Source organism: Lepidochelys kempii, chromosome 1 (assembly GCF_965140285.1).
Source record: "Lepidochelys kempii isolate rLepKem1 chromosome 1, rLepKem1.hap1, whole genome shotgun sequence".
Lineage (NCBI taxonomy): Eukaryota > Metazoa > Chordata > Testudines > Cheloniidae > Lepidochelys > Lepidochelys kempii.
In genome coordinates this window covers 94,114,077-94,123,259 of record NC_136380.1, presented here as the reverse complement: position 1 = coordinate 94,123,259, position 9,183 = coordinate 94,114,077, and positions in this window count along the sequence as shown.

Here is a 9,183-nt window from a genome sequence, read left to right as displayed (position 1 = left end):
TGGCAGACGCGGTACTGCATTGCTACAAAGCAGCAGCTCATTGCCTTGTGGCAGCAGACAGTGCAATAGGCCTGATAACCATCGTCATCATGTCCAAGGTGCTCCTGGCCACCTCGGTAAGGTCGGTCAGGAGTGCCTGGGTAGACATGGGTGCAAGGACTGAAATAGGACTGACTCAACCAGGTCATTCTCTTTAGTCCTGCTGGCAGTCCTATTGCACCGTCTTCTGGCGAGCAGCCAGGAGATGAGGATGGCTAGCAGTCCTACTGCATCATCTGCTGCCAGCCAAAGATGTAAAAGATAGATGTAGTGGATCAAAACAAGAAATAGACCAGATTTTTTTTTTTTATTCATTTGCTCCCCCGTCCTTCCCTCTGTCCCTCTGTGAAATCAATGGCCGACAATCGTTTTGGTGACGTCTGTCAGGGGCACCTTGAAAAGTTTAATGGAGATTCAGTCCTGCCTGAAGTACCAGGGGGAGGGATAGCTCAGTGAGTTGAGCATTGGGTTGAGCATTGGCCTACTAAACCCAGGGTTTTGAGTTCAATCCTTGAGGGGGCCATTCTGTGTGACAGTTGTTTTTGTTTCTCCTTGATGTAAAGCCACCCCCTTTGTTGATTTTAATTCCCTGTAAGCCAACCCTGTAAGCCATGTAGTCAGTTGCACCTCCCTCCGTCAGAGCAACGGCAGACAATCGTTCCACGTCTTTTTTCTGTGCAGATGCCATACCACGGCAAGCATGGAGCCCCTTCAGATCACTTTGGCAATTAGGAGCACATTAAACACCCACGCACATTATCCAGCTGTATATGCAGCACCAGAACCTGGCAAAGTGAAACCGGGCGAGTAGGCAACGTCAGCATGGTGACGAGAGTGATGAGGACATGGACACAGACTTCTCTCAAAGCATGGGCCCTGGCAATGTGGGCATCATGGTGCTAATGGGGCAAGTTCATGCCATGGAATGCTGATTCTGGGCCTGGGAAACAAGCACAGACTGGTGGGACCGCATAGTGTTGCAGGTCTGGGGTGATTCTCAGTGGCTGTGAAACTTTCGCCTGCATAAGGGCACTTTTATGAAACTTTGTGACTTGCTTTCCCCTGCCCTGAGGCACAAGAATACCAAGATGAGAGCAGCCCTCACAGTTGGGAAGCGAGTGGCAATAGCCTTGTGGAAGCTTGCAATGCCAGACAGCTACCGGTCAGTTGGGAATCAATTTGGAGGGGGCAAATCTACTGTGGGGGCTGCTGTGATGCAAGTAGCCAACGCAATAAAAGATCTGCTGATATCAAGGGTAGTGACCCTGGGAAATGTGCAGGTCATAGTGGATGGCTTTGCTGCAGTGGGATTCCCTAACTGTGGTGGGGTCATAGATGGAACCCATATCCCTATCTTGGCACTGGAGCACCAAGTCGGCGAGTATATAAACTGCAAGGGGTACTTTTCAATAGTGCTGCAAGCACTGGTGGATCACAAGGGACATTTCACCAACATCAACGTGGATGGCCGGGAAAGGTACATGACGCTCGCGTCTTCAGGAATTCTGGTCTGTTTCAAAAGCTGCAGGAAGGGACTTTATTCCCCGACCAGAAAATAACCGTTGGGGATGTTGAAATGCCTATAGTTATCCTTGGGGACCCAGCCTACTCCGTAATGCCATGGCTCATGAAGGCATACGCAGGCAGCCTGGACAGTAGTCAGGAGCTGTTCAACTACAGGCTGAGCAAGTGTAGAATGGTGGTAGAATGTGCATTTGGATGTTTAAAGGGTCGTTGATGCAGTTTACTGACTCGGTTAGACCTCAGTGAAACCAATATTCCCACTGTTATTACTGCTTGCTGTGCGCTCCACAATATCTGTGAGAGTAAGGGGGAGACGTTTATGGCAGGGTGGGAGGTTTAGGCAAATCGCCTGGCCACTGGTTACGTGCAGCCAGACACCAGGGCGGTTAGAAGAGCACAGGAGGGCGCCGTGTGCATCAGTGAAGCTTTGAAAAACAGTTTCATGACTGGCCAGGCTACGGTGTGAAAGTTCAGTTTGTTTCTCCTTGATGAACCCTCCCCCTGGTTCACTCTACTTCTCTGTAAACTAACCACCCTCCCCTCCCCACTTCGATCACCACTTGCAGAGGCAATAAAGTCATTGTTGCTTCACATTCATGCATTCTTCATTAATTCATCATACAAATAGGGGGATAACTGCCAAGGTAGCCCGGGAGTGGTGGTGGAGGAGGGAAGGACAAGGCCACACAGCACTTTAAAAGTTTAAAACTTTAAAACTTATTGAATGCCAGCCTTCTGTTGCTTGGGCAATCCTCTGGGGTGGAGTGGCTGGGTGGCTGGAGGCCCACCCACTGCGTTCTTGGGCAGCTGGGTGAGGAGGCTATAGAACTTGGAGGAGGACAGTTAGTTATACAGAGGCTGTAGCTGCGGTCTGTGCTCCTGCTGCCTTTCCTGCAGCTCAACCATATACTGGAGCATATTAGTTTGATCCTCCAGCAGCCTCAGCATTGCATCCTGCTTCCTCTCATCATGCTGCCGCCACCTATCAGCTTCAGCCCTCTCTTCAGCCCGCCACCTGTCCTCGCGTTCATTTTGTGCTTTCTAGCACTCTGACATTGTCTGTCTCCACGCATTTGTCTGTGCTCTGTCAGTGTGGGAGGACAGCATGAGCTCAGAGAACATTTCATCGCGAGTGCATTTTTTTTTGCCGTCTAATCTTTGTTAGTCTCTGGGAATGAGAAGATCCTGTGATCCCTGAAACACATGCAGCTGGTGGAGGAAAAAAAAGAAACAGTGGTATTTAAAAAGACACATTTTATAGAACAATGGGTACACTCTTTCGCGGTAAACCTTGCTGTTAACATTACATACATAGCATATGTGCTTTCGTTACAAGGTCGCATTTTGCCTCCCCCCACCACGTGGCTGGCCCCTCCCCCCACCCCGTGGCTAACAGTGGGGAACATTTCTGTTCGGCCACAGGCAAACAGCCCGGCAGGAATGGGCACCTCTGAATGTCCCCTTAAGAAAAGCACCCTATTTCAACCAGGTGACCATGATTGATATCACTCTCTTCAAGATAACGCAGAGAGATAAAGAACAGATGTTGTCTGAATGCCAGCAAACATACGCTGCAATGCTTTGTTCTGCAATGATTCCCAACTACGTGGTACTGGCCTGGCGTGTTAAAGTGTCCTACCATGGTGGATGGAATAAGGCTGCCCTCCCCAGAAACCTTTTGCAAAGGCTTTGCGAGTACATCCAGGAGAGCTTTATGGAGATGTCTCTGGAGGATTTCCATTCCATCCCCAGAGATGTTAACAGACTTTTCCAGTAGCTGTACTGGCTGCAAATGCCAGGGCAAATTAATCATTAAACACGCTTGCTTATAAACCATGTATACTATTTAAAAAGGTACATTCCCCGGAGGTCCCTTGTCTGCCTGGTGGGTCCCGGAGGCATCCCTGAGTGAGTTCGGGGGGTACTGGCTCCAGGTCCAGGATAAGAAACAGTTTCTGGCTGTCAGGAAAACCGGTTTCTCCATTTGCTTGCTGTGCACTATCTACAGCCTCTTCATCATCATCTTCCTCGTTCCCCAAACCTGTTTCCATGTTGCCTCCCTCTCCATTGAAGGAGTCAAAGCACAGGGTTGGGGTAGTGGTGGCTGAATCCCCTAAAATGGCATGCAGCTCATCATAGAAGCGGCATGTTTGGGGCTCTGACCTGGAGCGGCTGTTTGCCTCTCTGGTTTTCTGGTAGGCTTGCCTCAGCTCCTTAAGTTTCACGCGACACTGCTTCGGGTCCCTGTTATGACCTGTGTCCTTCATGCCCTGGGAGATTTTGACAAATGTTTTGGCATTTTGAAAACTGGAACGAAGTTCTGATAGCACGGATTTGTCTCCCCATACAGCGTTCAGATCCCGTACCTCCCGTTCGGTCCATGCTGGAGCTCTTTTGCAATTCTGGGACTCCTGCATGGTCACCTCTGCTGATGAGCTCTGCACTCACCTGCAGCTTGTCACGCTGGCCAAACAGGAAATTGAAATTCAGACGTTTGCGGGCCTTTTCCTCTCTTCCTGGCCAGTGCCAGGAATCTGAGTTAAGAGCGCTGTCCAGAGCGGTCACAATGGAGTACTCTGGGATAGCTCCCAGAGGCCAATACCGTCTAATTGCGTCCACAGTATCCCAAATTTGACCCGGCAAGGCCGATTTCAGCGCTAATCCGCTTGTCGGGGGTGGAGTAAGGAAATCGATTTTAAGAGCCCTTTAAGTCAACAAAAGGGCTTCGTGTGTGGACGGGTGCAGGTTTAAATCGATTTAACGCTGCTAAATTCGACCTCAACTCCTAGTGTAGACCAGGGCTGAGTTAGGGCATCTGCTTGCTCTCTCTTTTAGTCAGTGAATTTCAATAAAGGTGAAGAGACAGGACATGCATAAGCACTACCTTTGAATACTAGATAATCGCCTCAGTGTACTATACAACAGCTCAAATGCACAATTCAACCCCAGTGTATGCTCCATACAGATCAAATAAGCACGTCTTATGTACAAATGGCCTTTGCTGTAACATTCCCACACTTGCTCAGTGTGTAGTTAAATTGCCTCTTGTCCAGATTACAGCTTCATCAACCAGTGCAGCAGAAGGTTCCCTGAGTCACTTAAAATCACAGTAAGCATAATTGCCTCCCTCCCATACAAAAATAAAAACTATCCAAAAGCTTATTTTTATTTTATTTTTTTTAACAGGAGGAAGGTAACAACGTACCATTTGCCCAAACTGCAAGAGACCTGAATTTTGGAACACCCTGGTATTATGTACCCTTCCAGTGCATCCAATATAAGTGTCCATCTATATGCTATGGAGTTCCACCAGGACCTGCATAACAATGGCCTGATCCTGTTAAAATAATTTGCTCGCTTGAAATGTGGGGCATAGACAGGTACATGTCTGTCCCATAAGTCACACCTGTACAGTTTAGGAAGCCCTTCCATTCAAACCCTTCAATTATTTCAGGAATATTTCCAATTGTTATAAGCCTGGGCACAGCTCAGTATTAATTGTTTTGCAAACCTCCCGGATCACTGTGCCCAAAAAAATGGTTACCTACCTCTCATCACGGCCATTCTTACCCATACGCAAAGTACGCAGCTGCGTAGGGCACCAGGAAATTTGGGGCACCTGAGGAGTGCAGCAGGGCTTGGCCTGTACTCACCGGTGGCGGGAAGTACAGTGACCCAGCTGCACCGCCGGTGAGTGCTAGGGGGTGGTTCCCCACTGTCTCCCAAGCTAGCCCTGCCCCCCCTCCCCCCGCGGAGGCCTAGGGCAGACCCCCCCCCCGCCCGCGGAGGCCTGGGTCCCCACACATCCCCTCTCCCCCCGCTGGGGGTGTGTGCTACGTAGGGTTCTAGAACAGCTAGGGACAGCCCTGCCTCTCATAACTGTTGTTCTTCGAGATGTGTTCATGTTGATTCCAATTAGGTGTGTGCACACCATGTGCAGAGGCGTTGGAAGGTTTTTCCCCTAGCAATACCTATTGGGCCAGCCCAGACGCCCCCTGGAATCGCGCCTTTATGGCATCATATATAGGGCCTTGCCGACCTGCCACCTCTCCAGTGCTTTCTTGCTGGATTACTCTGACAGAGGGGAAGGCGGGTGGTTTTGGAATGGATAAGAGCAACTCATCTCGAAGAACAACAGTTATGAGAGGTAGGTAACTATTTTTCTTCTTCGAGTGCTTGCTCGTGTTGATTTCAATTAGGTGACTCCCAAGTCTTACCTAGGAGGCGAGGTCGGAGTTCATGGAATCACTGATTGAAGCACCGTTTTGCTGAATGCTGTATCATCCCTGGCATGCTGGGTAATAGGATAATGGGAAGTGAATGTGTGGACCGCAGACCAGGTTGCTCTCTACAGATCTCCTGAATTTGGACCTGGGCTAGGAAGGCTGCTGATAAGGAAGCCTGTGCACTAGTGGAATGTGCCATCAGCACAGGGGCAGGGACCATCGCCAGGTCATAGCATGCCTAGATACAGGATGTGATCCACGATGATATCCTTTGGGAAGACACCAGGAGACCATTCTGTCTGCCACCACAATAAACAGCTGGTTCGACTTGTGAAACAGCTTTGTTCATTCAGTATAAAAACCCAATGCCCTCCGAACATCCAGGAAGTGGAGCCTTTGCTCCCGGCTGTTAGCATGAGACTTTGGGGAAAAGATTAGGAGAAAAATGTCTTGATTCACATGAAAGTATAAGACGACTTTTGGGAGGAATGCCAGGTGTGGTCAAAGCTGCATCTTGTCCTTGTAAAAGATGGTATAAAGAAGGTCAGATGTGAGGGCCTTGAGCTCAGAAACCCTTCTAGCTGAAGTTATCATGACCAAAAATGCCAGTTTCCATGACAAATAGAGCAGTGAGCATGTCACTAAGGGCTCGAATAGAGACCCCATCAGCCTTGAAACTACCAGATTAAGGTCCCATGCTGGGATCAGTTGATGAACTTGAGGGTATAGCCTGTCTAGTTCTTTAAGAAAATGCTGCACCATTGGGTTAGCGAAGATGGAGTAGCCTGCCTCTCCTCGGTGAAGCACCGAGATGGTGGCCAGGTGAACCTTTATTAATGAGAGTGACAAGCCCTGCTGTTTCAACTTTAGCAGGTTGTCCAAGATAAAGGGAATTGAAGATTGTGTCGGAGAGGTATGGCTTTATGAGTACCAAATCGAGAATCTCTTCCACTTGGCTAAGTAGGTAGCCCTGGTCGATGGTTTTCAACCGCCAAGAAGAACCTCCCTGTTAGGGGACTTATTCCTTCACTCACTTACTTCCCTGGTCCTTCTCGCATGAACAGAGAGCAACAATATCCGAGGTCCAAAGGTGCAAACAATTCGATGTTTATTGGGGTGAACTTCCAGCAAGCACGATTCCAATTTCCTTCCTTAGTGTCCCCCTTCCCAGCTCTGACACCACAGAGCCTTACCTGTGGCCCTGTTCCCATTCCTGCCCTTAGCTAAACATGATTCCAATTTCCTCATCCCCATTCCCTGTTCCCATCCTCCCCCACCCGACACACACCCACTTCCTGACTGACTGCAGCCTATATAGTAAAACTTGAGTTCTGCTTAGCTATACCTTAACCAATCATTTTACTGAAATTTAACTAACCAGTCCTAACATATTGTAACGTGATTATTTAACCAATTATATCCCACCACCTTAATTAGTTTATGCCCAGCAAAATTAATTATACAGCAGACAGGAACAATCACAGAACCAGACAGAGATTATACAGACAAACAATAGCAGAGTGGGAACTATAATGACAAAACAATACAGAAGTGAGGATTTCACATTCCAGCTATTGATAAGTGAGTTCTTGCCAGACAGGATGCTATCAAACTAAATTTCCTTTTACATTTTCTAGGCACTTCCCTTTCTCTGGAGGCAATAGGCACTATCAGGACAGGATTGTATTCCTAACAGCCCAATAGCACCTTATTTCAATGTGACTAGTTTGGAATGTGAGGAGGTGACCAGTTGCTTCCCAGTTTATGGCTGCCTCTGTTGTTTAGCCAAAGGCCTTAGCCTAAGAACAGGGCCTCAGACTGTCACAGTAAGAGAAGGCTCTTACACTGGCAGACAGTGATTTTGATTCTTTCTTTTATACCTCTATAACTAGCCAAGTGATAAGAATACACCTAAATTCTTAGAGTATAGGCCTTTACAGACAGGCCCGAATATCTATATCCTAACACTCCCTAATGGGGTCCAAGCATATGAGCTCTAGTGGATTCAACCATGCAGTTTCCAAGCTGTGAGGTGGAGAGATTTGAGATTGGGATGCTGGAATCATAGAATCATAGAATCATAGAATATTAGGGTTGGAAGGGACCTCAGGAGATCATCTAGTCCAACCCCCTGCTCAAAGCAGGACCAATCCCCAATTTTTGCCCCAGATCCCTAAATGGCCCCCTCAAGGATTGAACTCTAGTTGGCCATGATTCTGAGTGATCAGGTCTGGAATCAACAGCAGGGTGACTGGGGCATCCACTGATGACTCCAGCAGCATGGTGTACCAATGTTGTCGTGGCTGGGCTGGTACCACCAGAATCACCAAGGTTCCATCCCTCTGGATTTTGAGGAAGACCTTGTGAATGAGCGGGATAGGAGGAAAGACATAAGAGAGGTGGTTGTCAAGGTTCCTTCCCAACTCTGAACTCTAGGGTACAGATGTGGGGACCTGCATGAAAACCTCCTAAGCTTACTTTTACCAGCTTAGGTTAAAACTTCCCCAAGGTACAAACTATTTTACCCTTTGCCCTTGGACTTCCACTGCCACCACCAAACTTTATCTGGGTTCCTGAGAAAACGTAGTTTGGAAACGTCTTTCCCCCCAAAATCCTCCCAACTCTTGCACCCCACTTCCTGGGGAAGGTTTGGTAAAAATCCTCACCAATTTGTATAGGTGACCACAGACCCAAACCCTTGGATCTTAGAACAATGAAAAAGCATTCAGTTTCCTTACAAGAAGACTTTTAATTGAAGAAAAAACAGCATCACCTCTGTAAAATCCGGATGGTAAATACCTTACAGGGTAATTAGATTCAAAACATAGAGAATCCCTCTAGGCAAAACCTTAAGTTACAAAAAAGACACACAGACAGGAATATTCATTCTATTCAGCACAGCTCTTTTCTCAGCCATGTAAAGAAATCATAATCTAACACATACCTAGCTAGATTACTTACTAAGTTGTAAGACTCCATTCCTGTTCTGTCCCCGGCAAAAGCAGCATACAGACAGACACAGACCCTTTGTTTTTCTCCCTCCTCCCAGCTTTTGAAAGTATCTTGTCTCCTCATTGGTCATTTTGGTCAGGTGCCAGCGAGGTTACCTTTAGCTTCTTAACTCTTTACAGGTGAGAGGATTTTTCCTCTGGCCAGGAGGGATTTTAAAGTGCTTTACCCTTCCCTTTATATTTATGACAGTGGTCCTTCCATGGAAGGAGAAACACGTCTGCCAATGAGTCCAGACAGTGATTCAGGAAAGAGAAGAATTGTAGGCACTTCCTGTTGCTCCTTGTGGCAAATGAGTCGATCTGGGGAATTCCCCACCATTGGAAGATGTTGTTTACCACGTCTGGGCAAATGGACCACTTGTGATTGTGAAAAGATCTGCTGA